Source organism: Nelumbo lutea, chromosome 4, assembly GCF_056320005.1.
Source record: "Nelumbo lutea isolate HS-2025 chromosome 4, American lotus-T2T, whole genome shotgun sequence".
NCBI lineage: Eukaryota > Viridiplantae > Streptophyta > Magnoliopsida > Proteales > Nelumbonaceae > Nelumbo > Nelumbo lutea.
Window position 1 is genome coordinate 53,078,084 of NC_142687.1, and position 24,620 is coordinate 53,102,703.

Sequence of the window (24,620 nt, forward strand, 5' to 3'; positions counted from 1 at the left end):
ATTTGCAAATAGTATATCAAAAATAAAAGATTAATAAAATTGGGGTGCAACACGAGGACTTCCCAGGAGGTCACCCATCCTAATACTACTCTCGCCCAAACACGCTTAACTTCAGAGTTCTGATGGGATCCGGTGCATTAGTGCTGGTATGATCGCACCCGTTTGCTTCTTGGTCGCTTTAATCTTTATGCACTCACTATCTTGCTCCCCTCCGTTAATTCTTTCAGACTTGAAAAACCGGTGTATGCAACTTTCCTCCCTTGGTAACCGTGCACAAGCTCCCAGGTGAGCGGAGTTATTTCTTTCTAGATCTGCCGCATCCCCGGATAAATGTAGTAATATCGCGGGGCCCACAATGCACGACGAATGCCAAAAGCCCGGTTTTGCACCGTTCCCATTCAGTAATGACGGTCGTTCCGCAAATGGTCCGAGTATCCGGCACGTTGTTTCCAGTTGTCTCGCCGAAACGACATATGGAATTTGCAAATAGTATATCAAAAATAAAATATTAATAAAATTGGGGTGCAACACGAGGACTTCCCAGGAGGTCACCCATCCTAGTACTACTCTCGCCCAAGCACGCTTAACTTCGGAGTTCTGATGGATCCGGTGCATTAGTGCTGGTATGATCGCACCCGTTTGCTTCTTGTTCGCTTTAATCTTTATGCACTCACTATCTTACTCCCCTCCATTAATTCTTTCAGACTTGAAAAAACGGTGTATGCAACTTTTCTCCCTTGGTAACCGTGCACAAGCTCCCAGGTGAGCGGAGTTATTCCTTTCTACATCTGTCGCTGCCCCGGATAAATGTAGTAATATCGCGGGGCCCACAATGCACGACGAATGCCAAAAGCCTGTTTTGCACCGTTCCCATTCAGTAATGACGGTCGTGCCGCCAATGGTCCGAGTATCCGGCACGTTGTTTCCAGTTGTCTCGCCGAAACGACATATGGAATTTGCAAATAGTATATCAAAAATAAAAGATTAATAAAATTGGGGTGCAACACGAGGACTTCCCAGGAGGTCACCCATCCTAATACTACTCTCGCCCAAGCACGCTTAACTTCAGAGTTCTGATGGGATCCGGTGCATTAGTGCTGGTATGATCGCACCCGTTTGCTTCTTGGTCGCTTTAATCTTTATGCACTCACTATCTTGCTCCCCTCCATTAATTCTTTCAGACTTGAAAAAACGGTGTATGCAACTTTCCTCCCTTGGTAACCGTGCACAAGCTCCCAGGTGAGCGGAGTTATTCCTTTATAGATCTGTCGTTGCCCCGGATAAATGTAGTAATATCGCGGGGCCCACAATGCACGACGAATGCCAAAAGCCCGGTTTTGCACCGTTCCCATTCAGTAATGACAGTCGTTCCGCAAATGGTCCGAGTATCCGGCACGTTGTTTCCAGTTGTCTCGCCGAAACGACATATGGAATTTGCAAATAGTATATCAAAAATAAAATATTAATAAAATTGGGGTGCAACACGAGGACTTCCCAGGAGGTCACCCATCCTAGTACTACTCTCGCCCAAGCACGCTTAACTTCGGAGTTCTGATGGATCCGGTGCATTAGTGCTGGTATGATCGCACCCGTTTGCTTCTTGTTCGCTTTAATCTTTATGCACTCACTATCTTGCTCCCCTCCATTAATTCTTTCAGACTTGAAAAAACGGTGTATGCAACTTTCCTCCCTTGGTAACCGTGCACAAGCTCCCAGGTGAGCGGAGTTATTCCTTTCTAGATCTGTCGCAGCCCCGGATAAATGTAGTAATATCGCGGGGCCCACAATGCACGACGAATGCCAAAAGCCAGTTTTGCACCGTTCCCATTTAGTAATGACGGTCGTGCCGCCAATGGTCCGAGTATCCGGCACGTTGTTTCCAGTTGTCTCGCCGAAACGACATATGGAATTTGCAAATAGTATATCAAAAATAAAATATTAATAAAATTGGGGTGCAACACGAGGACTTCCCAGGAGGTCACCCATCCTAATACTACTCTCGCCCAAGCACGCTTAACTTCAGAGTTCTGATGGGATCCGGTGCATTAGTGCTGGTATGATCGCAACCGTTTGCATCTTGTTCGCAGAAATCTTTATGCACTCACTATCTTGCTCCCCTCCATTAATCCTTTCAGACTTGAAAAAACGGTGTATGCAACTTTCCTCCCTTGGTTACCGTGCACAAGCTCCCAGGTGAGCGGAGTTATTCCTTTCTAGATCTGTCGCATCCCCGGATAAATGTAGTAATATCGTGGGGCCCACAATGCACGACGAATGCCAAAAGCCCGGTTTTGCACCGTTCCCATACAGTAATGACGGTCGTTCCGCAAATGGTCCGAGTATTCGGCACGTTGTTTCCAGTTGTCTCGCCGAAACGACATATGGAATTTGCAAATAGTATATCAAAAATAAAATATTAATAAAATTGGGGTGCAACACGAGGACTTCCCAGGAGGTCACCCATCCTAGTACTACTCTCGCCCAAGCACGCTTAACTTCGGAGTTCTGATGGGATCCGGTGCATTAGTGCTGGTATGATCGCACCCGTTTTCTTTTTGTTCGCTTTAATCTTTATGCACTCACTATCATGCTCCCCTCCATTAATTCCTTCAGACTTGAAAAAACGGTGTATGCAACTTTCCTCCCTTGGTAACCGTGCACAAGCTCCCAGGTGAGCGGAGTTATTCCATTCTAGATCTGCCGCATCCCCGGATAAATGTAGTAATATCGCGGGGCCCACAATGCACGACGAATGCCAAAAGCCCGGTTTTGCACCGTTGCCATTCAGTAATGACGGTCGTGCCGCAAATGGTCCGAGTATCCGGCACTTTGTTTCCAGTTGTCTCGCCGAAACGACATATGGAATTTGCAAATAGTATATCAAAAATAAAATATTAATAAAATTGGGGTGCAACACGAGGACTTCCCAGGAGGTCACCCATCCTAGTACTACTCTCGCCCAAGCACGCTTAACTTCGAAGTTCTGATGGGATTCGGTGCATTAATGCTGGTATGATCGCACCCGTTTGCATCTTGTTCGCATTAATCTTTATGCACTCACTATCTTGCACCCCTCCATTAATCCTTTCAGACTTGAAAAAACGGTGTATGCAACTTTCCTTCCTTGGTTACCGTGCACAAGCTACCAGGTGAGCGGAGTTATTCCTTTATAGATCTGTCGCTGCCCCGGATAAATGTAGTAATATCGCGGGGCCCACAATGCACGACGAATGCCAAAAGCCCGGTTTTGCACCGTTCCCATTCAGTAATGACGGTCGTGCCGCCAATGGTCCGAGTATCCGGCACGTTGTTTCCAGTTGTCTCGCCGAAACGACATATGGAATTTGCAAATAGTATATCAAAAATAAAATATTAATAAAATTGGGGTGAAACAAGAGGACTTCCCAGGAGGTCACCCATCCTAATACTACTCTCGCCCAAGCACGCTTAACTTCAGAGTTCTGATAGGATCCGATGCACTAGTGCTGGTATGATCGCACCCGTTTGCTTCTTGTTCGCTTTAATCTTTATGCACTCACTATCTTGCTCCCCTCCATTAATTCATTCAGACTTGAAAAAACGGTGTATGCAACTTTCCTCCCTTGGTAACCGTGCACAAGCTCCCAGGTGAGCGGAGTTATTCCATTCTAGATCTGTCGCATCCCCGGATAAATGTAGTAATATCGCGGGGCCCACAATGCACGACGAATGCAAAAAGCCCGGTTTTGCACCGTTCCCATTCAGTAATGACGGTCGTGCCGCAAATGGTCCGAGTATCCGGCACGTTGTTTCCAGTTGTCTCGCCGAAACGACATATGGAATTTGCAAATAGTATATCAAAAATAAAATATTAATAAAATTGGGGTGCAACACGAGGACTTCCCAGGAGGTCACCCATCCTAGTACTACTCTCGCCCAAGCACGCTTAACTTCGGAGTTCTGATGGGATCCGGTGCATTAGTGCTGGTATGATCGCACCCGTTTGCTTCTTGTTCGCTTTAATCTTTATGCACTCACTATCTTGCTCCCCTCCATTAATTCTTTCAGACTTGAAAAAACGGTGTATGCAACTTTCCTCCCTTGGTAACCGTGCACAAGCTCCCAGGTGAGCGGAGTTATTCCTTTCTAGATCTGCCGCATCCTCGGATAAATGTAGTAATATCACGGGGCCCACAAAGCACGACGAATGCCAAAAGCCCGGTTTTGCACCGTTCCCATTCAGTAATGACGGTCGTTCCGCAAATGGTCCGAGTATCCGGCACGTTGTTTCCAGTTGTCTCGCCGAAACGACATATGGAATTTGCAAATAGTATATCAAAAATAAAGTATTAATAAAATTGGGGTGCAACACGAGGACTTCCCAAGAGGTCACCCATCCTAGTACTACTCTCGCCCAAGCACGCTTAACTTCGGAGTTCTGATGGGATCCGGTGCATTAGTGCTGGTATGATCGCACCCGTTTTCTTCTTGTTCGTTTTAATCTTTATGCACTCACTATCTTGGTCCCCTCCATTAATTCTTTCAGACTTGAAAAAACGGTGTATGCAACTTTCCTCCCTTGGTAACCGTGCACAAGCTCCCAGGTGAGCGGAGTTATTCCTTTCTAGATCTACCGCATCCCCGGATAAATGTAGAAATATCACGGTGCCCACAATGCACGACGAATGCCAAAAGCCCTGTTTTGCACCGTTCCCATTCAGTAATGACGGTCGTGCCGCAAATGGTCCGAGTATCCGGCACGTTGTTTCCACTTGTCTCGCCGAAACGACATATGGAATTTGCAAATAGTATATCAAAAATAAAATATTAATAAAATTGAGTTGCAACACGAGGACTTCCCAGGAGGTCACCCATCCTACTACTACTCTCGCCCAAACACGCTTAACTTCGGAGTTCTGATGGGATCCGGTGCATTAGTGCTGGTATGATCGCACCCGTTTTCTTCTTGTTCGCTTTAATCTTTATGCACTCACTATCTTGCTCCCCTCCATTAATTCTTTCAGACTTGAAAAAACGGTGTATGCAACTTTCCTCCCTTGGTAACCGTGCACAAACTCGCAGGTGAGTGGAGTTATTCCTTTCTAGATCTGTCGCTGCCCCGGATAAATGTAGTAATATCGTGGGGCCAGAATGCACTACGATTGCCAAAAGACCGGTTTTGCACCGTTCCCATTCAGTAATGACGGTCGTGCCGCAAATGGTCCGAGTATCCGGCACGTTGTTTCCAGTTGTCTCGCCGAAACGACATATGGAATTTGCAAATAGTATATCAAAAATAAAATATTAATAAAATTGTGGTGCAACACGAGGACTTCCCAGGAGGTCACCCATCCTAGTACTACTCTCGCCCAAACACGCTTAACTTCGGAGTTCTGATGGGATCCGGTGCATTAGTGCTGGTATGATCGCACCCGTTTTCTTCTTGTTCGCTTTAATCTTTATGCACTCACTATCTTGCTCCCTCCATTAATTCTTTCAGACTTGAAAAAACGGTGTATGCAACTTTCCTCCCTTGGTAACCGTGCACAAGCTCCCAGGTGAGCGGAGTTATTCCTTTCTAGATCTGCCGCATCCCCGGATAAATGTAGTAATATCACGGGGCCCACAATGCACGACGAATGCCAAAAGCCCAGTTTTGCACCGTTCCCATTCAGTAATGATGGTCGTGCCGCAAATGGTCCGAGTATCTCGCACGTTGTTTCCAGTTGTCTCGCCGAAACGACATATGGAATTTGCAAATAGTATATCAAAAATAAAATATTAATAAAATTGGGGTGCAACACGAGGACTTGCCAGGAGGTCACCCATCCTAGTACTACTCTCGCCCAAGCACGCTTAACTTCGGAGTTCTGATGGGATCCGGTGCATTAGTGCTGGTATGATCGCACCCGTTTGCTTCTTGTTCGCTTTAATCTTTATGCACTCACTATCTTGCTCCCCTCCATTAATTCTTTCAGACTTGAAAAAACGGTGTATGCAACTTTCCTCCCTTGGTAACCGTGCACAAGCTCCCAGGTGAGCGGAGTTATTCCTTTCTAGATCTGTCGCTGCCCCGGATAAATGTAGTAATATCGCGGGGCCCACAATGCACTACGAATGCCAAAAGAACGGTTTTGCACCGTTCCCATTCAGTAATGACAGTCGTGCCGCAAATGGTCCGAGTATCCGGCACGTTGTTTCCAGTTGTCTCGCCGAAACGACATATGGAATTTGCAAATAGTATATCAAAAATAAAATATTAATAAAATTGGGGTGCAACACGAGGACTTCCCAGGAGGTCACCCATCCTAGTACTACTCTCGCCCAAGCACGCTTAACTTCGGAGTTCTGATGGGATCCGGTGCATTAGTGCTGGTATGATCGCACCCGTTTGCTTCTTGTTCGCTTTAATCTTTATGCACTCACTATCTTGCTCCCCTCCATTAATTCTTTCAGACTTGAAAAAACGGTGTATGCAACTTTCCTCCCTTGGTAACCGTGCACAAGCTCCCAGGTGAGCGGAGTTATTCCTTTCTAGATCTGCCGCATCCTCGGATAAATGTAGTAATATCACGGGGCCCACAATGCACGACGAATGCCAAAAGCCCAGTTTTGCACCGTTCCCATTCAGTAATGACGGTCGTGCCGCAAATGGTCCGAGTATCTCGCACGTTGTTTCCAGTTGTCTCGCCGAAACGACATATGGAATTTGCAAATAGTATATCAAAAATAAAATATTAATAAAATTGGGGTGCAACACGAGGACTTCCCAGGAGGTCACCCATCCTAGTACTACTCTCGCCCAAGCACGCTTAACTTCGGAGTTCTGATGGGATCCGCTGCATTAGTGCTGGTATGATCGAACCCGGTTGCTTCTTGTTCGCTTTAATCTTTATGCACTCACTATCTTGCTCCCCTCCATTAATTCTTTCAGACTTGAAAAAACGGTGTATGCAACTTTCCTCCCTTGGTAACCGTGCACAAGCTCCCAGGTGAGCGGAGTTATTCCTTTCTAGATCTGCCGCATCCTCGGATAAATGTAGTAATATCACGGGGCCCACAAAGCACGACGAATGCCAAAAGCCCGGTTTTGCACCGTTCCCATTCAGTAATGACGGTCGTTCCGCAAATGGTCCGAGTATTCGGCACGTTGTTTCCAGTTGTCTCGCCGAAACGACATATGGAATTTGCAAATAGTATATCAAAAATAAAGTATTAATAAAATTGGGGTGCAACACGAGGACTTCCCAGGAGGTCACCCATCCTAGTACTACTCTCGCCCAAGCACGCTTAACTTCGGAGTTCTGATGGGATCCGGTGCATTAGTGCTGGTATGATCACACCCGTTTTCTTCTTGTTCGTTTTAATCTTTATGCACTCACTATCTTGCTCCCCTCCATTAATTCTTTCAGACTTCAAAAAACGGTGTATGCAACTTTCCTCCCTTGGTAACCGTGCACAAGCTCCCAGGTGAGCGGAGTTATTCCTTTCTAGATCTACCGCATCCCCGGATAAATGTAGTAATATCACGGTGCCCACAATGCACGACGAATGCCAAAAGCCCTGTTTTGCACCGTTCCCATTCAGTAATGACGGTCGTGCCGCAAATGGTCCGAGTATCCGGCACGTTGTTTCCACTTGTCTCGCCGAAACGACATATGGAATTTGCAAATAGTATATCAAAAATAAAATATTAATAAAATTGAGGTGCAACACGAGGACTTCCCAGGAGGTCACCCATCCTAGTACTACTCTCGCCCAAACACGCTTAACTTCGGAGTTCTGATGGGATCCGGTGCATTAGTGCTGGTATGATCGCACCCGTTTTCTTCTTGTTCGCTTTAATCTTTATGCACTCACTATCTTGCTCCCCTCCATTAATTCTTTCAGACTTGAAAAAACGGTGTATGCAACTTTCCTCCCTTGGTAACCGTGCACAAACACGCAGGTGAGCGGAGTTATTCCTTTCTAGATCTGTCGCTGCCCCGGATAAATGTAGTAATATCGCGGGGCCAGAATGCACTACGAATGCCAAAAGACCGGTTTTGCACCGTTCCCATTCAGTAATGACGGTCGTGCCGCAAATGGTCCGAGTATCCGGCACGTTGTTTCCAGTTGTCTCGCCGAAACGACATATGGAATTTGCAAATAGTATATCAAAAATAAAATATTAATAAAATTGTGGTGCAACACGAGGACTTCCCAGGAGGTCACCCATCCTAGTACTACTCTCGCCCAAACACGCTTAACTTCGGAGTTCTGATGGGATCCGGTGCATTAGTGCTGGTATGATCGCACCCGTTTTCTTCTTGTTCGCTTTAATCTTTATGCACTCACTATCTTGCTCCCCTCCATTAATTCTTTCAGACTTGAAAAAACGGTGTATGCAACTTTCCTCCCTTGGTAACCGTGCACAAGCTCCCAGGTGAGCGGAGTTATTCCTTTCTAGATCTGCCGCATCCCCGGATAAATGTAGTAATATCGCGGGGCCCACAATGCACGACGAATGCCAAAAGCCCAGTTTTGCACCGTTCCCATTCAGTAATGACGGTCGTTCCGCAAATGGTCCGAGTATCCGGCACGTTGTTTCCAGTTGTCTCGCCGAAACGACATATGGAATTTGCAAATAGTATATCAAAAATAAAATATTAATAAAATTGGGGTGCAACACGAGGACTTCCCAGGAGGTCACCCATCCTAGTACTACTATCGCCCAAGCACGCTTAACTTCGGAGTTCTGATGGGATCCGGTGCATTAGTGCTGGTATGATCGCACCCGTTTGCTCCTTGTTCGCTTTAATCTTTATGCACTCACTATCTTGCTCCCCTCCATTAATTCTTTCAGACTTGAAAAAACGGTGTATGCAACTTTCCTCCCTTGGTAACCGTGCACAAGCTCCCAGGTGAGCGGAGTTATTCCTTTCTAGATCGGCCGCATCCCCGGATAAATGTAGTAATATCGCGGGGCCCACAATGCACGACGAATGCCAAAAGCCCAGTTTTGCACCGTTCCCATTCAGTAATGACGGTCGTGCCGCAAATGGTCCGAGTATATCGCACGTTGTTTCCAGTTGTCTCGCCGAAACGACATATGGAATTTGCAAATAGTATATCAAAAATAAAATATTAAGAAAATTGGGGTGCAACACGAGGACTTCCCAGGAGGTCACCCATCCTAATACTACTCTCGCCCAAGCACGCTTAACTTCAGAGTTCTGATGGGATCCGGTGCATTAGTGCTGGTATGATCGCAACCGTTTGCTTCTTGTTCGCAGAAATCTTTATGCACTCACTGTCTTGCTCCCCTCCATTAATCCTTTCAGACTTGAAAAAACGGTGTATGCAACTTTCCTCCCTTGGTAACCGTGCACAAGCTCCCAGGTGAGCGGAGTTATTCCTTTGTAGATCTGTCGCTGCCCCGGATAAATGTAGTAATATCGTGGGGCCCACAATGCACGACGAATGCCAAAAGCCCGGTTTTGCACCGTTCCCATACAGTAATGACGGTCGTTCCGCAAATGGTCCGAGTATTCGGCACGTTGTTTCCAGTTGTCTCGCCGAAACGACATATGGAATTTGCAAATAGTATATCAAAAATAAAATATTAATAAAATTGGGGTGCAACACGAGGACTTACCAGGAGGTCACCCATCCTAGTACTACTCTCGCCCAAGCACGCTTAACTTCGGAGTTCTGATGGGATCCGGTGCATTAGTGCTGGTATGATCGCACCCGTTTGCTTTTTGTTCGCTTTAATCTTTATGCACTCACTATCATGCTCCCCTCCATTAATTCCTTCAGACTTGAAAAAACGGTGTATGCAACTTTCCTCCCTTGGTAACCGTGCACAAGCTCCCAGGTGAGCGGAGTTATTCCATTCTAGATCTGTCGCTGCCCCGGATAAATGTAGTAATATCGCGGGGCCCACAATGCACGACGAATGCCAAAAGCCCGGTTTTGCACCGTTCCCATTCAGTAATGACGGTCGTGCCGCAAATGGTCCGAGTATCCGGCACGTTGTTTCCAGTTGTCTCGCCGAAACGACATATGGAATTTGCAAATAGTATATCAAAAATAAAATATTAATAAAATTGGGGTGCAACACGAGGACTTCCCAGGAGGTCACCCATCCTAGTACTACTCTCGCCCAAGCACGCTTAACTTCAAAGTCCTGATGGGATTCGGTGCATTAATGCTGGTATGATCGCACCCGTTTGCATCTTGTTCGCATAAATCTTTATGCACTCACTATCTTGCACCCCTCCGTTAATCCTTTCAGACTTGAAAAAACGGTGTATGCAACTTTCCTCCCTTGGTTACCGTGCACAAGCTACCAGGTGAGCGGAGTTATTCCTTTCTAGATCTGTCGCTGCCCCGGATAAATGTAGTAATATCGCGGGGCCCACAATGCACGACGAATGCCAAAAGCCCGGTTTTGCACCGTTCCCATTTAATAATGAAGGTCGTGCCGCCAATGGTCCGAGTATCCGGCGCGTTGTTTCCAGTTGTCTCGCCGAAACGACATATGGAATTTGCAAATAATATATCAAAAATAAAATATTAATAAAATTGGGGTGCAACACGAGGACTTCCCAGGAGGTCACCCATCCTAATACTACTCTCGCCCAAGCACGCTTAACTTCAGAGTTCTGATAGGATCCGGTGCACTAGTGCTGATATGATCGCTCCCGTTTGCTTCTTGTTCGCTTTAATCTTTATGCACTCACTATCTTGCTCCCCTCCATTAATTCATTCAGACTTGAAAAAACGGTGTATGCAACTTTCCTCCCTTGGTAACCGTGCACAAGCTCCCAGGTGAGCGGAGTTATTCCATTCTAGATCTGTCGCTGCCCCGGATAAATGTAGTAATATCACGGGGCCCACAATGCACGACGAATGCCAAAAGCCCGGTTTTGCACCGTTCCCATTCAGTAATGACGGTCGTGCCGCAAATGGTCCGAGTATCCGGCACTTTGTTTCCAGTTGTCTCGCCGAAACGACATATGGAATTTGCAAATAGTATATCAAAAATAAAATATTAATAAAATTGGGGTGCAACACGAGGACTTCCCAGGAGGTCACCCATCCTAGTACTACTCTCGCCCAAGCACGCTTAACTTCGGAGTTCTGATGGGATCCGGTGCATTAGTGCTGGTATGATCGCACCCGTTTGCTTCTTGTTCGCTTTAATCTTTATGCACTCACTATCTTGCTCCCCTCCATTAATTCTTTCAGACTTGAAAAAACGGTGTATGCAACTTTCCTCCCTTGGTAACCGTGCACAAGCTCCCAGGTGAGCGGAGTTATTCCTTTCTAGATCTGTCGCTGCCCCGGATAAATGTAGTAATATCGTGGGGCCCACAATGCACTACGAATGCCAAAAGAACGGTTTTGCACCGTTCCCATTCAGTAATGACAGTCGTGCCGCAAATGGTCCGAGTATCCGGCACGTTGTTTCCAGTTGTCTCGCCGAAACGACATATGGAATTTGCAAATAGTATATCAAAAATAAAATATTAATAAAATTGGGGTGCAACACGAGGACTTCCCAGGAGGTGACCCATCCTAGTACTACTCTCGCCCAAGCACGCTTAACTTCGGAGTTCTGATGGGATCCGGTGCATTAGTGCTGGTATGATCGCACCCGTTTGCTTCTTGTTCGCTTTAATCTTTATGCACTCACTATCTTGGTCCCCTCCATTAATTCTTTCAGACTTGAAAAAACGGTGTATGCAACTTTCCTCCCTTGGTAATCGTGCACAAGCTCCCAGGTGAGCGGAGTTATTCCTTTCTAGATCTGCCGCATCCTCGGATAAATGTAGTAATATCACGGGGCCCACAATGCACGACGAATGCCAAAAGCCCAGTTTTGCACCGTTCCCATGCAGTAATGACGGTCGTGCCGCAAATGGTCCGAGTATCTCGCACGTTGTTTCCAGTTGTCTCGCCGAAACGACATATGGAATTTGCAAATAGTATATCAAAAATAAAATATTAATAAAATTGGGGTGCAACACGAGGACTTCCCAGGAGGTCACCCATCCTAGTACTACTCTCGCCCAAGCACGCTTAACTTCGGAGTTCTGATGGGATCCGGTGCATTAGTGCTGGTATGATCGAACCCGTTTGCTTCTTGTTCGCTTTAATCTTTATGCACTCACTATCTTGTTCCCCTCCATTAATTCTTTCAGACTTGAAAAAACGGTGTATGCAACTTTCCTCCCTTGGTAACCGTGCACAAGCTCCCAGGTGAGCGGAGTTATTCCTTTCTAGATCTGCCGCATCCTCGGATAAATGTAGTAATATCACGGGGCCCACAAAGCACGACGAATGCCAAAAGCCCGGTTTTGCACCGTTCCCATTCAGTAATGACGGTCGTTCCGCAAATGGTCCGAGTATTCGGCACGTTGTTTCCTGTTGTCTCGCCGAAACGACATATGGAATTTGCAAATAGTATATCAAAAATAAAGTATTAATAAAATTGGGGTGCGACACGAGGACTTCCCAGGAGGTCACCCATCCTAGTACTACTCTCGCCCAAGCACGCTTAACTTCGGAGTTCTGATGGGATCCGGTGCATTAGTGCTGGTATGATCGCACCCGTTTTCTTCTTGTTCGTTTTAATCTTTATGCACTCACTATCTTGGTCCCCTCCATTAATTCTTTCAGACTTGAAAAAACGGTGTATGCAACTTTCCTCCCTTGGTAACCGTGCACAAGCTCCCAGGTGAGCGGAGTTATTCCTTTCTAGATCTACCGCATCCCCGGATAAATGTAGTAATATCACGGTGCCCACAATGCACGACGAATGCCAAAAGCCCTGTTTTGCACCGTTCCCATTCAGTAATGACGGTCGTGCCGCAAATGGTCCGAGTATCCGGCACGTTGTTTCCACTTGTCTCGCCGAAACGACATATGGAATTTGCAAATAGTATATCAAAAATAAAATATTAATAAAATTGAGTTGCAACACGAGGACTTCCCAGGAGGTCACCCATCCTAGTACTACTCTCGCCCAAACACGCTTAACTTCGGAGTTCTGATGGGATCCGGTGCATTAGTGCTGGTATGATCGCACCCGTTTTCTTCTTGTTCGCTTTAATCTTTATGCACTCACTATCTTGCTCCCCTCCATTAATTCTTTCAGACTTGAAAAAACGGTGTATGCAACTTTCCTCCCTTGGTAACCGTGCACAAACTCGCAGGTGAGTGGAGTTATTCCTTTCTAGATCTGTCGCTGCCCCGGATAAATGTAGTAATATCGTGGGGCCAGAATGCACTACGATTGCCAAAAGACCGGTTTTGCACCGTTCCCATTCAGTAATGACGGTCGTGCCGCAAATGGTCCGAGTATCCGGCACGTTGTTTCCAGTTGTCTCGCCGAAACGACATATGGAATTTGCAAATAGTATATCAAAAATAAAATATTAATAAAATTGTGGTGCAACACGAGGACTTCCCAGGAGGTCACCCATCCTAGTACTACTCTCGCCCAAACACGCTTAACTTCGGAGTTCTGATGGGATCCGGTGCATTAGTGCTGGTATGATCGCACCCGTTTTCTTCTTGTTCGCTTTAATCTTTATGCACTCACTATCTTGCTCCCCTCCATTAATTCTTTCAGATTTGAAAAAACGGTGTATGCAACTTTCCTCCCTTGGTAACCGTGCACAAGCTCCCAGGTGAGCGGAGTTATTCCTTTCTAGATCTGCCGCATCCCCGGATAAATGTAGTAATATCGCGGGGCCCACAATGCACGACGAATGCCAAAAGCCCAGTTTTGCACCGTTCCCATTCAGTAATGACGGTCGTTCCGCAAATGGTCCGAGTATCCGGCACGTTGTTTCCTGTTGTCTCGCCGAAACGACATATGGAATTTGCAAATAGTATATCAAAAATAAAATATTAATAAAATTGGGGTGCAACACGAGGACTTCCCAGGAGGTCACCCATCCTAGTACTATTATCGCCCAAGCACGCTTAACTTCGGAGTTCTGATGGGATTCGGTGCATTAGTGCTGGTATGATCACACCCGTTTGTTCCTTGTTCGCTTTAATATTTATGCACTCACTATCTTGCTCCCCTCCATTAATTCTTTCAGACTTGAAAAAACGGTGTATGCAACTTTCCTCCCTTGGTTACCGTGCACAAGCTCCCAGGTGAGCGGAGTTATTCCTTTCTAGATCGGCCGCATCCCCGGATAAATGTAGTAATATCGCGGGGCCCACAATGCACGACGAATGCCAAAAGCCCAGTTTTGCACCGTTCCCATTCAGTAATGACGGTCGTGCCGCAAATGGTCCGAGTATATCGCACGTTGTTTCCAGTTGTCTCGCCGAAACGACATATGGAATTTGCAAATAATATATCAAAAATAAAATATTAAGAAAATTGGGGTGCAACACGAGGACTTCCCAGGAGGTCACCCATCCTAATACTGCTCTCGCCCAAGCACGCTTAACTTCAGAGTTCTGATGGGATCCGGTGCATTAGTGCTGGTATGATCGCAACCGTTTGCATCTTGTTCGCAGAAATCTTTATGCTCTCACTGTTTTGCTCCCCTCCATTAATCCTTTCAGATTTGAAAAAACGGTGTATGCAACTTTCCTTCCTTGGTTACCGTGCACAAGCTCCCAGGTGAGCGGAGTTATTCCTTTGTAGATCTGTCGCTGCCCCAGATAAATGTAGTAATATCGTGGGGCCCACAATGCACGACGAATGCCAAAAGCCCGGTTTTGCTCCGTTCCCATACAGAAATGACGGTCGTTCCGCAAATGGTCCGAGTATTCGGCGCGATGTTTCCAGTTGTCTCGCCGAAACGACATATGGAATTTGCAAATAATATATCAAAAATAAAATATTAATAAAATTGGGGTGCAACACGAGGACTTACCAGGAGGTCACCCATCCTAGTACTACTCTCGCCCAAGCACGCTTAACTTCGGAGTTCTGATGGGATCCGGTGCATTAGTGCTGGTATGATCGCACCAGTTTGCTTTTTGTTCGCTTTAATCTTTATGCACTCACTATCATGCTCCCCTCCATTAATTCCTTCAGACTTGAAAAAACGGTGTATGCAACTTTCCTCCCTTGGTAACCGTGCACAAGCTCCCAGGTGAGCGGAGTTATTCCATTCTAGATCTGTCGCTGCCCCGGATAAATGTAGTAATATCGCGGGGCCCACAATGCACGACGAATGCCTAAAGCCCGGTTTTGCACCGTTGCCATTCAGTAATGACGGTCGTGCCGCAAATGGTCCGAGTATCCGGCGCTTTGTTTCCAGTTGTCTCGCCGAAACGACATATGGAATTTGCAAATAATATATCAAAAATAAAATATTAATAAAATTGGGGTGCAACACGAGGACTTCCCAGGAGGTCACCCATCCTAGTACTGCTCTCGCCCAAGCACGCTTAACTTCAAAGTCCTGATGGGATTCGGTGCATTAATGCTGGTATGATCGCACCCGTTTGCATCTTGTTCGCAGAAATTTTTATGCTCTCACTGTCTTGCACCCCTCCGTTAATCCTTTCAGACTTGAAAAAACGGTGTATGCAACTTTCCTTCCTTGGTTACCGTGCACAAGCTACCAGGTGAGCGGAGTTATTCCTTTATAGATCTGTCGCTGCCCCGGATAAATGTATTAATATCGCGGGGCCCACAATGCACGACGAATGCAAAAAGCCCGGTTTTGCACCGTTCCCATTTAATAATGAAGGTCGTGCCGCCAATGGTCCGAGTATCCGGCGCGTTGTTTCCAGTTGTCTCGCCGAAACGACATATGGAATTTGCAAATAATATATCAAAATTAAAATATTAATAAAATTGGGGTGAAACAAGAGGACTTCCCAGGAGGTCACCCATCCTAATACTACTCTCGCCCAAGCACGCTTAACTTCAGAGTTCTGATAGGATCCGGTGCACTAGTGCTGATATGATCGCTCCCGTTTGCTTCTTGTTCGCTTTAATCTTTATGCACTCACTATCTTGCTCCCCTCCATTAATTCTTTCAGACTTGAAAAAACGGTGTATGCAACTTTCCTCCCTTGGTGACCGTGCACAAGCTCCCAGGTGAGCGGAGTTATTCCATTCTAGATCTGTCGCTGCCCCGGATAAATGTAGTAATATCGCGGGGCCCACAATGCACGACGAATGCAAAAAGCCCGGTTTTGCACCGTTCCCATTCAGTAATGACGGTCGTGCCGCAAATGGTCCGAGTATCCGGCGCTTTGTTTCCAGTTGTCTCGCCGAAACGACATATGGAATTTGCAAATAGTATATCAAAAATAAAATATTAATAAAATTGGGGTGCAACACGAGGACTTCCCAGGAGGTCACCCATCCTAGTACTACTCTCGCCCAAGCACGCTTAACTTCGGAGTTCTGATGGGATCCGGTGCATTAGTGCTGGTATGATCGAACCCGTTTGCTTCTTGTTCGCTTTAATCTTTATGCACTCACTATCTTGTTCCCCTCCATTAATTCTTTCAGACTTGAAAAAACGGTGTATGCAACTTTCCTCCCTTGGTAACCGTGCACAAGCTCCCAGGTGAGCGGAGTTATTCCTTTCTAGATCTGCCGCATCCTCGGATAAATGTAGTAATATCACGGGGCCCACAAAGCACGACGAATGCCAAAAGCCCGGTTTTGCACCGTTCCCATTCAGTAATGACGGTCGTTCCGCAAATGGTCCGAGTATTCGGCACGTTGTTTCCTGTTGTCTCGCCGAAACGACATATGGAATTTGCAAATAGTATATCAAAAAGAAAGTATTAATAAAATTGGGGTGCAACACGAGGACTTCCCAGGAGGTCACCCATCCTAGTACTATTCTCGCCCAAGCACGCTTAACTTCGGAGTTCTGATGGGATTCGGTGCATTAGTGCTGGTATGATCACACCCGTTTGTTCCTTGTTCGCTTTAATATTTATGCACTCATTATCTTGCTCCCCTCCGTTAATTCTTTCAGATTTGAAAAACCGGTGTATGCAACTTTCCTCCCTTGGTTACCGTGCACAAGCTCCCAGGTGAGCGGAGTTATTTCTTTCTAGATCTGCCGCATCCCCGGATAAATGTAGTAATATCGCGGGGCCCACAATGCACGACGAATGCCAAAAGCCCGGTTTTGCACCGTTCCCATTCAGTAATGACAGTCGTTCCGCAAATGGTCCGAGTATCCGGCACGTTGTTTCCTGTTGTCTCGCCGAAACGACATATGGAATTTGCAAATAGTATATCAAAAATAAAATATTAATAAAATTGGGGTGCAACACGAGGACTTCCCAGGAGGTCACCCATCCTAGTACTACTCTCGCCCAAGCACGCTTAACTTCGGAGTTCTGATGGATCCGGTGCATTAGTGCTGGTATGATCGCTCCCGTTTGCTTCTTGTTCGCTTTAATCTTTATGCACTCACTATCTTACTCCCCTCCATTAATTCTTTCAGACTTGAAAAAACGGTGTATGCAACTTTTCTCCCTTGGTAACCGTGCACAAGCTCCCAGGTGAGTGGAGTTATTCCTTTCTACATCTGTCGTTGCCCCGGATAAATGTAGTAATATCGCGGGGCCCACAATGCACGACGAATGCCGAAAGCCTGTTTTGCACCGTTCCCATTTAGTAATGACGGTCGTGCCGCCAATGGTCCGAGTATCTGGCGCGTTGTTTCCAGTTGTCTCGCCGAAACGACATATGGAATTTGCAAATAATATATCAAAAATAAAAGATTAATAAAATTGGGGTGCAACACGAGGACTTCCCAGGAGGTCACCCATCCTAATACTACTCTCGCCCAAACACGCTTAACTTCAGAGTTCTGATGGGATCCGGTGCATTAGTGCTGGTATGATCGCAACCGTTTGCATCTTGTTCGCAGAAATCTTTATGCTCTCACTGTTTTGCTCCCCTCCATTAATCCTTTCAGATTTGAAAAAACGGTGTATGCAACTTTCCTTCCTTGGTTACCGTGCACAAGCTCCCAGGTGAGCGGAGTTATTCCTTTGTAGATCTGTCGCTGCCCCGGATAAATGTAGTAATATCGTGGGGCCCACAATGCACGACGAATGCCAAAAGCCCGGTTTTGCACCGTTCCCATACAGAAATGACGGTCGTTCCGCAAATGGTCCGAGTATTCGGCACGATGTTTCCAGTTGTCTCGCCGAAACGACATATGGAATTTGCAAATAGTATATCAAAAATAAAATATTAATAAAATTGGGGTGCAACACGAGGACTTACCAGGAGGTCACCCATCCTAGTACTACTCTCGCCCAAGCACGCTTAACTTCGGAGTTCTGATGGGATCCGGTGCATTAGTGCTGGTATGATCGCACCAGTTTGCTTTTTGTTCGCTTTAATCTTTATGCACTCACTATCATGCTCCCCTCCATTAATTCCTTCAGATTTGAAAAAACGGTGTATGCAACTTTCCTCCCTTGGTAACCGTGCACAAGCTCCCAGGTGAGCGGAGTTATTCCATTCTAGATCTGTCGCTGCCCCGGATAAATGTAGTAATATCGCGGGGCCCACAATGCACGACGAATGCATAAAGCCCGGTTTTGCACCGTTGCCATTCAGTAATGACGGTCGTGCCGCAAATGGTCCGAGTATCCGGCGCTTTGTTTCCAGTTGTCTCGCCGAAACGACATATGGAATTTGCAAATAATATATCAAAAATAAAATATTAATAAAATTGGGGTGCAACACGAGGACTTCCCAGGAGGTCACCCATCCTAGTACTGCTCTCGCCCAAGCACGCTTAACTTCAAAGTTCTGATGGGATTCGGTGCATTAATGCTGGTATGATCGCACCCGTTTGCATCTTGTTCGCAGAAATTTTTATGCTCTCACTGTCTTGCACCCCTCCGTTAATCCTTTCAGATTTGAAAAAACGGTGTATGCAACTTTCCTTCCTTGGTTACCGTGCACAAGCTACCAGGTGAGCGGAGTTATTCCTTTATAGATCTGTCGCTGCCCCGGATAAATGTATTAATATCGCGGGGCCCACAATGCACGACGAATGCAAAAAGCCCGGTTTTGCACCGTTCCCATTTAATAATGAAGGTCGTGCCGCCAATGGTCCGAGTATCCGGCGCGTTGTTTCCAGTTGTCTCGCCGAAACGACATATGGAATTTGCAAATAATATATCAAAAATAAAATATTAATAAAATTGGGGTGAAACACGAGGACTTCCAAGGAGGTCACCCATCCTAATACTACTCTCGCCCAAGCACGCTTAACTTCAGAGTTCTGATAGGATCCGGTGCACTAGTGCTGGTATGATCGCTCCCGTTTGCTTCTTGTTCGCTTTAATCTTTATGCACTCACTATCTTGCTCCCCTCCATTAATTCATTCAGACTTGAAAAAACGGTGTATGCAACTTTCCTCCCTTGGTAACCGTGCACAAGCTCCCAGGTGAGCGGAGTTATTCCATTCTAGATCTGTCGCTGCCCCGGATAAATGTAGTAATATCGCGGGGCCCACAATGCACGACGAATGCATAAAGCCCGGTTTTGCACCGTTCCCATTCAGTAATGACGGTCGTGCCGCAAATGGTCCGAGTATCCGGCGCTTTGTTTCCAGTTGTCTCGCCGAAACGACATATGGAATTTGCAAATAATATATCAAAAATAAAATATTAATAAAATTGGGGTGCAACACGAGGACTTCCCAGGAGGTCACCCATCCTAGTACTACTCTCGCCCAAGCACGCTTAACTTCGGAGTTCTGATGGGATCCGGTGCATTAGTGCTGGTATGATCGCACCCGTTTGCTTCTTGTTCGCTTTAATCTTTATGCACTCACTATCTTGTTCCCCTCCATTAATTCTTTCAGACTTGAAAAAACGGTGTATGCAACTTTCCTCCCTTGGTAACCGTGCACAAGCTCCCAGGTGAGCGGAGTTATTCCTTTCTAGATCTGCCGCATCCTCGGATAAATGTAGTAATATCACGGGGCCCACAAAGCACGACGAATGCCAAAAGCCCGGTTTTGCACCGTTCCCATTCAGTAATGACGGTCGTTCCGCAAATGGTCCGAGTATCCGGCACGTTGTTTCCTGTTGTCTCGCCGAAACGACATATGGAATTTGCAAATAGTATATCAAAAATAAAGTATTAATAAAATTGGGGTGCAACACGAGGACTTCCCAAGAGGTCACCCATCCTAGTACTACTCTCGCCCAAGCACGCTTAACTTCGAAGTTCTGATGGGATCCGGTGCATTAGTGCTGGTATGATCGCACCCGTTTTCTTCTTGTTCGTTTTAATCTTTATGCACTCACTATCTTGGTCCCCTCCATTAATTCTTTCAGACTTGAAAAAACGGTGTATGCAACTTTCCTCCCTTGGTAACCGTGCACAAGCTCCCAGGTGAGCAGAGTTATTCCTTTCTAGATCTACCGCATCCCCGGATAAATGTAGAAATATCACGGTGCCCACAATGCACGACGAATGCCAAAAGCCCTGTTTTGCACCGTTCCCATTCAGTAATGACGGTCGTGCCGCAAATGGTCCGAGTATCCGGCACGTTGTTTCCACTTGTCTCGCCGAAACGACATATGGAATTTGCAAATAGTATATCAAAAATAAAATATTAATAAAATTGAGTTGCAACACGAGGACTTCCCAGGAGGTCACCCATCCTACTACTACTCTCGCCCAAACACGCTTAATTTCGGAGTTCTGATGGGATCCGGTGCATTAGTGCTGGTATGATCGCACCCGTTTTCTTCTTGTTCGCTTTAATCTTTATGCACTCACTATCTTGCTCCCCTCCATTAATTCTTTCAGACTTGAAAAAACGGTGTATGCAACTTTCCTCCCTTGGTAACCGTGCACAAACTCGCAGGTGAGTGGAGTTATTCCTTTCTAGATCTGTCGCTGCCCCGGATAAATGTAGTAATATCGTGGGGCCAGAATGCACTACGATTGCCAAAAGACCGGTTTTGCACCGTTCCCATTCAGTAATGACGGTCGTGCCGCAAATGGTCCGAGTATCCGGCACGTTGTTTCCAGTTGTCTCGCCGAAACGACATATGGAATTTGCAAATAGTATATCAAAAATAAAATATTAATAAAATTGTGGTGCAACACGAGGACTTCCCAGGAGGTCACCCATCCTAGTACTACTCTCGCCCAAACACGCTTAACTTCGGAGTTCTGATGGGATCCGGTGCATTAGTGCTGGTATGATCGCACCCGTTTTCTTCTTGTTCGCTTTAATCTTTATGCACTCACTATCTTGCTCCCTCCATTAATTCTTTCAGACTTGAAAAAACGGTGTATGCAACTTTCCTCCCTTGGTAACCGTGCACAAGCTCCCAGGTGAGCGGAGTTATTCCTTTCTAGATTTGCCGCATCCCCGGATAAATGTAGTAATATCACGGGGCCCACAATGCACGACGAATGCCAAAAGCCCAGTTTTGCACCGTTCCCATTCAGTAATGATGGTCGTGCCGCAAATGGTCCGAGTATCTCGCACGTTGTTTCCAGTTGTATCGCCGAAACGACATATGGAATTTGCAAATAGTATATCAAAAATAAAATATTAATAAAATTGGGGTGCAACACGAGGACTTGCAAGGAGGTCACCCATCCTAGTACTACTCTCGCCCAAGCACGCTTAACTTCGGAGTTCTGATGGGATCCGGTGCATTAGTGCTGGTATGATCGCACCCGTTTGCTTCTTGTTCGCTTTAATCTTTATGCACTCACTATCTTGCTCCCCTCCATTAATTCTTTCAGACTTGAAAAAACGGTGTATGCAACTTTCCTCCCTTGGTAACCGTGCACAAGCTCCCAGGTGAGCGGAGTTATTCCTTTCTAGATCTGTCGCTGCCCCGGATAAATGTAGTAATATCGTGGGGCCCACAATGCACTACGAATGCCAAAAGAACGGTTTTGCACCGTTCCCATTCAGTAATGACAGTCGTGCCGCAAATGGTCCGAGTATCCGGCACGTTGTTTCCAGTTGTCTCGCCGAAACGACATATGGAATTTGCAAATAGTATATCAAAAATAAAATATTAATAAAATTGGGGTGCAACACGAGGACTTCCCAGGAGGTGACCCATCCTAGTACTACTCTCGCCCAAGCACGCTTAACTTCGGAGTTCTGATGGGATCCGGTGCATTAGTGCTGATATGATCGCACCCGTTTGCTTCTTGTTCGCTTTAATCTTTATGCACTCACTATCTTGGTCCCCTCCATTAATTCTTTCAGACTTGAAAAAACGGTGTATGCAACTTTCCTCCCTTGGTAATCGTGCACAAGCTCCCAGGTGAGCGGAGTTATTCCTTTCTAGATCTGCCGCATCCTCGGATAAATGTAGTAATATCACGGGGCCCACAATGCACGACGAATGCCAAAAGCCCAGTTTTGCACCGTTCCCATGCAGTAATGACGGTCGTGCCGCAAATGGTCCGAGTATCTCGCACGTTGTTTCCAGTTGTCTCGCCGAAACGACATAAGGAATTTGCAAATAGTATATCAAAAATAAAATATTAATAAAATTGGGGTGCAACACGAGGACTTCCCAGGAGGTCACCCATCCTAGTACTACTCTCGCCCAAGCACGCTTAACTTCGGAGTTCTGATGGGATCCGGTGCATTAGTGCTGGTATGATCGAACCCGTTTGCTTCTTGTTCGCTTTAATCTTTATGCACTCACTATCTTGTTCCCCTCCATTAATTCTTTCAGACTTGAAAAAACGGTGTATGCAACTTTCCTCCCTTGGTAACCGTGCACAAGCTCCCAGGTGAGCGGAGTTATTCCTTTCTAGATCTGCCGCATCCTCGGATAAATGTAGTAATATCACGGGGCCCACAAAGCACGACGAATGCCAAAAGCCCGGTTTTGCACCGTTCCCATTCAGTAATGACGGTCGTTCCGCAAATGGTCCGAGTATCCGGCACGTTGTTTCCTGTTGTCTCGCCGAAACGACATATGGAATTTGCAAATAGTATATCAAAAATAAAGTATTAATAAAATTGGGGTGCGACACGAGGACTTCCCAGGAGGTCACCCATCCTAGTACTACTCTCGCCCAAGCACGCTTAACTTCGGAGTTCTGATGGGATCCGGTGCATTAGTGCTGGTATGATCGCACCCGTTTTCTTCTTGTTCGTTTTAATCTTTATGCACTCACTATCTTGGTCCCCTCCATTAATTCTTTCAGACTTGAAAAAACGGTGTATGCAACTTTCCTCCCTTGGTAACCGTGCACAAGCTCCCAGGTGAGCGGAGTTATTCCTTTCTAGATCTACCGCATCCCCGGATAAATGTAGTAATATCACGGTGCCCACAATGCACGACGAATGCCAAAAGCCCTGTTTTGCACCGTTCCCATTCAGTAATGACGGTCGTGCCGCAAATGGTCCGAGTATCCGGCACGTTGTTTCCACTTGTCTCGCCGAAACGACATATGGAATTTGCAAATAGTATATCAAAAATAAAATATTAATAAAATTGAGTTGCAACACGAGGACTTCCCAGGAGGTCACCCATCCTAGTACTACTCTCGCCCAAACACGCTTAACTTCGGAGTTCTGATGGGATCCGGTGCATTAGTGCTGGTATGATCGCACCCGTTTTCTTCTTGTTCGCTTTAATCTTTATGCACTCACTATCTTGCTCCCCTCCATTAATTCTTTCAGACTTGAAAAAACGGTGTATGCAACTTTCCTCCCTTGGTAACCGTGCACAAACTCGCAGGTGAGTGGAGTTATTCCTTTCTAGATCTGTCGCTGCCCCGGATAAATGTAGTAATATCGTGGGGCCAGAATGCACTACGATTGCCAAAAGACCGGTTTTGCACCGTTCCCATTCAGTAATGACGGTCGTGCCGCAAATGGTCCGAGTATCCGGCACGTTGTTTCCAGTTGTCTCGCCGAAACGACATATGGAATTTGCAAATAGTATATCAAAAATAAAATATTAATAAAATTGTGGTGCAACACGGGGACTTCCCAGGAGGTCACCCATCCTAGTACTACTCTCGCCCAAACACGCTTAACTTCGGAGTTCTGATGGGATCCGGTGCATTAGTGCTGGTATGATCGCACCCGTTTTCTTCTTGTTCGCTTTAATCTTTATGCACTCACTATCTTGCTCCCCTCCATTAATTCTTTCAGATTTGAAAAAACGGTGTATGCAACTTTCCTCCCTTGGTAACCGTGCACAAGCTCCCAGGTGAGCGGAGTTATTCCTTTCTAGATCTGCCGCATCCCCGGATAAATGTAGTAATATCGCGGGGCCCACAATGCACGACGAATGCCAAAAGCCCAGTTTTGCACCGTTCCCATTCAGTAATGACGGTCGTTCCGCAAATGGTCCAAGTATCCGGCACGTTGTTTCCTGTTGTCTCGCCGAAACGACATATGGAATTTGCAAATAGTATATCAAAAATAAAATATTAATAAAATTGGGGTGCAACACGAGGACTTCCCAGGAGGTCACCCATCCTAGTACTATTATCGCCCAAGCACGCTTAACTTCGGAGTTCTGATGGGATTCGGTGCATTAGTGCTGGTATGATCACACCCGTTTGTTCCTTGTTCGCTTTAATATTTATGCACTCATTATCTTGCTCCCCTCCATTAATTCTTTCAGACTTGAAAAAACGGTGTATGCAACTTTC

At 46.1% G+C, this 24,620-nt stretch overlaps 48 non-coding genes and 4 pseudogenes across 48 annotated transcripts; all 52 read right to left on the minus strand.

The window, feature by feature from the left end:
- Positions 1 to 41: 41 nt before the first annotated feature.
- Positions 42 to 160, minus strand: LOC148860353 (5S ribosomal RNA). Its single transcript, XR_016097009.1, has one exon. It is a non-coding gene; the product is annotated as a 5S ribosomal RNA (ribosomal RNA).
- A 359-nt stretch (positions 161 to 519) lies between these two features.
- LOC148860354 (5S ribosomal RNA) lies at positions 520 to 637 on the minus strand. The gene has a single exon (XR_016097107.1). It is a non-coding gene; the product is annotated as a 5S ribosomal RNA (ribosomal RNA).
- A 358-nt stretch (positions 638 to 995) lies between these two features.
- Positions 996 to 1,114, minus strand: LOC148860355 (5S ribosomal RNA). Its single transcript, XR_016096539.1, has one exon. It is a non-coding gene; the product is annotated as a 5S ribosomal RNA (ribosomal RNA).
- A 359-nt stretch (positions 1,115 to 1,473) lies between these two features.
- LOC148860356 (5S ribosomal RNA) lies at positions 1,474 to 1,591 on the minus strand. Its single transcript, XR_016097108.1, has one exon. It is a non-coding gene; the product is annotated as a 5S ribosomal RNA (ribosomal RNA).
- Positions 1,592 to 1,949: 358 nt separating this feature from the next.
- LOC148860357 (5S ribosomal RNA) lies at positions 1,950 to 2,068 on the minus strand. Its single transcript, XR_016097143.1, has one exon. It is a non-coding gene; the product is annotated as a 5S ribosomal RNA (ribosomal RNA).
- Positions 2,069 to 2,427: 359 nt separating this feature from the next.
- On the minus strand, positions 2,428 to 2,546 carry LOC148860358 (5S ribosomal RNA). The gene has a single exon (XR_016095616.1). It is a non-coding gene; the product is annotated as a 5S ribosomal RNA (ribosomal RNA).
- Positions 2,547 to 2,905: 359 nt separating this feature from the next.
- LOC148860359 (5S ribosomal RNA) lies at positions 2,906 to 3,024 on the minus strand. Its single transcript, XR_016096065.1, has one exon. It is a non-coding gene; the product is annotated as a 5S ribosomal RNA (ribosomal RNA).
- Positions 3,025 to 3,383: 359 nt separating this feature from the next.
- On the minus strand, positions 3,384 to 3,502 carry LOC148860360 (5S ribosomal RNA; annotated as a pseudogene).
- A 359-nt stretch (positions 3,503 to 3,861) lies between these two features.
- Positions 3,862 to 3,980, minus strand: LOC148860361 (5S ribosomal RNA). The gene has a single exon (XR_016095617.1). It is a non-coding gene; the product is annotated as a 5S ribosomal RNA (ribosomal RNA).
- A 359-nt stretch (positions 3,981 to 4,339) lies between these two features.
- On the minus strand, positions 4,340 to 4,458 carry LOC148860362 (5S ribosomal RNA). The gene has a single exon (XR_016095637.1). It is a non-coding gene; the product is annotated as a 5S ribosomal RNA (ribosomal RNA).
- Positions 4,459 to 4,817: 359 nt separating this feature from the next.
- On the minus strand, positions 4,818 to 4,936 carry LOC148860363 (5S ribosomal RNA). The gene has a single exon (XR_016097379.1). It is a non-coding gene; the product is annotated as a 5S ribosomal RNA (ribosomal RNA).
- A 358-nt stretch (positions 4,937 to 5,294) lies between these two features.
- Positions 5,295 to 5,413, minus strand: LOC148860364 (5S ribosomal RNA). The gene has a single exon (XR_016096555.1). It is a non-coding gene; the product is annotated as a 5S ribosomal RNA (ribosomal RNA).
- A 358-nt stretch (positions 5,414 to 5,771) lies between these two features.
- Positions 5,772 to 5,890, minus strand: LOC148860365 (5S ribosomal RNA). The gene has a single exon (XR_016096580.1). It is a non-coding gene; the product is annotated as a 5S ribosomal RNA (ribosomal RNA).
- A 359-nt stretch (positions 5,891 to 6,249) lies between these two features.
- Positions 6,250 to 6,368, minus strand: LOC148860366 (5S ribosomal RNA). Its single transcript, XR_016095619.1, has one exon. It is a non-coding gene; the product is annotated as a 5S ribosomal RNA (ribosomal RNA).
- Positions 6,369 to 6,727: 359 nt separating this feature from the next.
- Positions 6,728 to 6,846, minus strand: LOC148860367 (5S ribosomal RNA). Its single transcript, XR_016097616.1, has one exon. It is a non-coding gene; the product is annotated as a 5S ribosomal RNA (ribosomal RNA).
- Positions 6,847 to 7,205: 359 nt separating this feature from the next.
- On the minus strand, positions 7,206 to 7,324 carry LOC148860368 (5S ribosomal RNA). The gene has a single exon (XR_016095701.1). It is a non-coding gene; the product is annotated as a 5S ribosomal RNA (ribosomal RNA).
- A 359-nt stretch (positions 7,325 to 7,683) lies between these two features.
- LOC148860369 (5S ribosomal RNA) lies at positions 7,684 to 7,802 on the minus strand. The gene has a single exon (XR_016096231.1). It is a non-coding gene; the product is annotated as a 5S ribosomal RNA (ribosomal RNA).
- Positions 7,803 to 8,160: 358 nt separating this feature from the next.
- On the minus strand, positions 8,161 to 8,279 carry LOC148860370 (5S ribosomal RNA). The gene has a single exon (XR_016096557.1). It is a non-coding gene; the product is annotated as a 5S ribosomal RNA (ribosomal RNA).
- A 359-nt stretch (positions 8,280 to 8,638) lies between these two features.
- On the minus strand, positions 8,639 to 8,757 carry LOC148860371 (5S ribosomal RNA). Its single transcript, XR_016096520.1, has one exon. It is a non-coding gene; the product is annotated as a 5S ribosomal RNA (ribosomal RNA).
- A 359-nt stretch (positions 8,758 to 9,116) lies between these two features.
- LOC148860372 (5S ribosomal RNA) lies at positions 9,117 to 9,235 on the minus strand. Its single transcript, XR_016097144.1, has one exon. It is a non-coding gene; the product is annotated as a 5S ribosomal RNA (ribosomal RNA).
- Positions 9,236 to 9,594: 359 nt separating this feature from the next.
- LOC148860373 (5S ribosomal RNA) lies at positions 9,595 to 9,713 on the minus strand. The gene has a single exon (XR_016096461.1). It is a non-coding gene; the product is annotated as a 5S ribosomal RNA (ribosomal RNA).
- A 359-nt stretch (positions 9,714 to 10,072) lies between these two features.
- Positions 10,073 to 10,191, minus strand: LOC148860374 (5S ribosomal RNA). Its single transcript, XR_016097183.1, has one exon. It is a non-coding gene; the product is annotated as a 5S ribosomal RNA (ribosomal RNA).
- Positions 10,192 to 10,550: 359 nt separating this feature from the next.
- Positions 10,551 to 10,669, minus strand: LOC148860375 (5S ribosomal RNA; annotated as a pseudogene).
- A 359-nt stretch (positions 10,670 to 11,028) lies between these two features.
- On the minus strand, positions 11,029 to 11,147 carry LOC148860376 (5S ribosomal RNA). Its single transcript, XR_016095620.1, has one exon. It is a non-coding gene; the product is annotated as a 5S ribosomal RNA (ribosomal RNA).
- A 359-nt stretch (positions 11,148 to 11,506) lies between these two features.
- On the minus strand, positions 11,507 to 11,625 carry LOC148860377 (5S ribosomal RNA). The gene has a single exon (XR_016095756.1). It is a non-coding gene; the product is annotated as a 5S ribosomal RNA (ribosomal RNA).
- A 359-nt stretch (positions 11,626 to 11,984) lies between these two features.
- LOC148860378 (5S ribosomal RNA) lies at positions 11,985 to 12,103 on the minus strand. Its single transcript, XR_016096654.1, has one exon. It is a non-coding gene; the product is annotated as a 5S ribosomal RNA (ribosomal RNA).
- A 359-nt stretch (positions 12,104 to 12,462) lies between these two features.
- On the minus strand, positions 12,463 to 12,581 carry LOC148860379 (5S ribosomal RNA). The gene has a single exon (XR_016098278.1). It is a non-coding gene; the product is annotated as a 5S ribosomal RNA (ribosomal RNA).
- Positions 12,582 to 12,940: 359 nt separating this feature from the next.
- Positions 12,941 to 13,059, minus strand: LOC148860380 (5S ribosomal RNA). Its single transcript, XR_016096956.1, has one exon. It is a non-coding gene; the product is annotated as a 5S ribosomal RNA (ribosomal RNA).
- A 358-nt stretch (positions 13,060 to 13,417) lies between these two features.
- Positions 13,418 to 13,536, minus strand: LOC148860381 (5S ribosomal RNA). The gene has a single exon (XR_016096558.1). It is a non-coding gene; the product is annotated as a 5S ribosomal RNA (ribosomal RNA).
- A 359-nt stretch (positions 13,537 to 13,895) lies between these two features.
- Positions 13,896 to 14,014, minus strand: LOC148860382 (5S ribosomal RNA). The gene has a single exon (XR_016098028.1). It is a non-coding gene; the product is annotated as a 5S ribosomal RNA (ribosomal RNA).
- Positions 14,015 to 14,373: 359 nt separating this feature from the next.
- LOC148860383 (5S ribosomal RNA) lies at positions 14,374 to 14,492 on the minus strand. The gene has a single exon (XR_016097414.1). It is a non-coding gene; the product is annotated as a 5S ribosomal RNA (ribosomal RNA).
- A 359-nt stretch (positions 14,493 to 14,851) lies between these two features.
- On the minus strand, positions 14,852 to 14,970 carry LOC148860384 (5S ribosomal RNA). Its single transcript, XR_016097086.1, has one exon. It is a non-coding gene; the product is annotated as a 5S ribosomal RNA (ribosomal RNA).
- Positions 14,971 to 15,329: 359 nt separating this feature from the next.
- Positions 15,330 to 15,448, minus strand: LOC148860385 (5S ribosomal RNA). The gene has a single exon (XR_016097454.1). It is a non-coding gene; the product is annotated as a 5S ribosomal RNA (ribosomal RNA).
- Positions 15,449 to 15,807: 359 nt separating this feature from the next.
- LOC148860386 (5S ribosomal RNA) lies at positions 15,808 to 15,926 on the minus strand (annotated as a pseudogene).
- A 359-nt stretch (positions 15,927 to 16,285) lies between these two features.
- LOC148860387 (5S ribosomal RNA) lies at positions 16,286 to 16,404 on the minus strand. The gene has a single exon (XR_016096655.1). It is a non-coding gene; the product is annotated as a 5S ribosomal RNA (ribosomal RNA).
- Positions 16,405 to 16,763: 359 nt separating this feature from the next.
- Positions 16,764 to 16,882, minus strand: LOC148860388 (5S ribosomal RNA). The gene has a single exon (XR_016097089.1). It is a non-coding gene; the product is annotated as a 5S ribosomal RNA (ribosomal RNA).
- A 359-nt stretch (positions 16,883 to 17,241) lies between these two features.
- Positions 17,242 to 17,359, minus strand: LOC148860389 (5S ribosomal RNA). Its single transcript, XR_016097776.1, has one exon. It is a non-coding gene; the product is annotated as a 5S ribosomal RNA (ribosomal RNA).
- A 358-nt stretch (positions 17,360 to 17,717) lies between these two features.
- On the minus strand, positions 17,718 to 17,836 carry LOC148860390 (5S ribosomal RNA). The gene has a single exon (XR_016097615.1). It is a non-coding gene; the product is annotated as a 5S ribosomal RNA (ribosomal RNA).
- A 359-nt stretch (positions 17,837 to 18,195) lies between these two features.
- Positions 18,196 to 18,314, minus strand: LOC148860391 (5S ribosomal RNA). Its single transcript, XR_016097087.1, has one exon. It is a non-coding gene; the product is annotated as a 5S ribosomal RNA (ribosomal RNA).
- Positions 18,315 to 18,673: 359 nt separating this feature from the next.
- LOC148860392 (5S ribosomal RNA) lies at positions 18,674 to 18,792 on the minus strand. The gene has a single exon (XR_016096966.1). It is a non-coding gene; the product is annotated as a 5S ribosomal RNA (ribosomal RNA).
- Positions 18,793 to 19,151: 359 nt separating this feature from the next.
- Positions 19,152 to 19,270, minus strand: LOC148860393 (5S ribosomal RNA; annotated as a pseudogene).
- A 359-nt stretch (positions 19,271 to 19,629) lies between these two features.
- On the minus strand, positions 19,630 to 19,748 carry LOC148860394 (5S ribosomal RNA). The gene has a single exon (XR_016095621.1). It is a non-coding gene; the product is annotated as a 5S ribosomal RNA (ribosomal RNA).
- Positions 19,749 to 20,107: 359 nt separating this feature from the next.
- Positions 20,108 to 20,226, minus strand: LOC148860395 (5S ribosomal RNA). Its single transcript, XR_016096149.1, has one exon. It is a non-coding gene; the product is annotated as a 5S ribosomal RNA (ribosomal RNA).
- A 359-nt stretch (positions 20,227 to 20,585) lies between these two features.
- LOC148860396 (5S ribosomal RNA) lies at positions 20,586 to 20,704 on the minus strand. The gene has a single exon (XR_016098143.1). It is a non-coding gene; the product is annotated as a 5S ribosomal RNA (ribosomal RNA).
- A 358-nt stretch (positions 20,705 to 21,062) lies between these two features.
- Positions 21,063 to 21,181, minus strand: LOC148860397 (5S ribosomal RNA). The gene has a single exon (XR_016096559.1). It is a non-coding gene; the product is annotated as a 5S ribosomal RNA (ribosomal RNA).
- A 358-nt stretch (positions 21,182 to 21,539) lies between these two features.
- LOC148860398 (5S ribosomal RNA) lies at positions 21,540 to 21,658 on the minus strand. The gene has a single exon (XR_016097322.1). It is a non-coding gene; the product is annotated as a 5S ribosomal RNA (ribosomal RNA).
- A 359-nt stretch (positions 21,659 to 22,017) lies between these two features.
- LOC148860399 (5S ribosomal RNA) lies at positions 22,018 to 22,136 on the minus strand. The gene has a single exon (XR_016096421.1). It is a non-coding gene; the product is annotated as a 5S ribosomal RNA (ribosomal RNA).
- Positions 22,137 to 22,495: 359 nt separating this feature from the next.
- On the minus strand, positions 22,496 to 22,614 carry LOC148860400 (5S ribosomal RNA). Its single transcript, XR_016096656.1, has one exon. It is a non-coding gene; the product is annotated as a 5S ribosomal RNA (ribosomal RNA).
- Positions 22,615 to 22,973: 359 nt separating this feature from the next.
- LOC148860401 (5S ribosomal RNA) lies at positions 22,974 to 23,092 on the minus strand. Its single transcript, XR_016098291.1, has one exon. It is a non-coding gene; the product is annotated as a 5S ribosomal RNA (ribosomal RNA).
- Positions 23,093 to 23,451: 359 nt separating this feature from the next.
- On the minus strand, positions 23,452 to 23,570 carry LOC148860402 (5S ribosomal RNA). Its single transcript, XR_016096957.1, has one exon. It is a non-coding gene; the product is annotated as a 5S ribosomal RNA (ribosomal RNA).
- Positions 23,571 to 23,928: 358 nt separating this feature from the next.
- LOC148860403 (5S ribosomal RNA) lies at positions 23,929 to 24,047 on the minus strand. The gene has a single exon (XR_016096624.1). It is a non-coding gene; the product is annotated as a 5S ribosomal RNA (ribosomal RNA).
- Positions 24,048 to 24,406: 359 nt separating this feature from the next.
- Positions 24,407 to 24,525, minus strand: LOC148860404 (5S ribosomal RNA). The gene has a single exon (XR_016098029.1). It is a non-coding gene; the product is annotated as a 5S ribosomal RNA (ribosomal RNA).
- Positions 24,526 to 24,620: the final 95 nt, after the last annotated feature.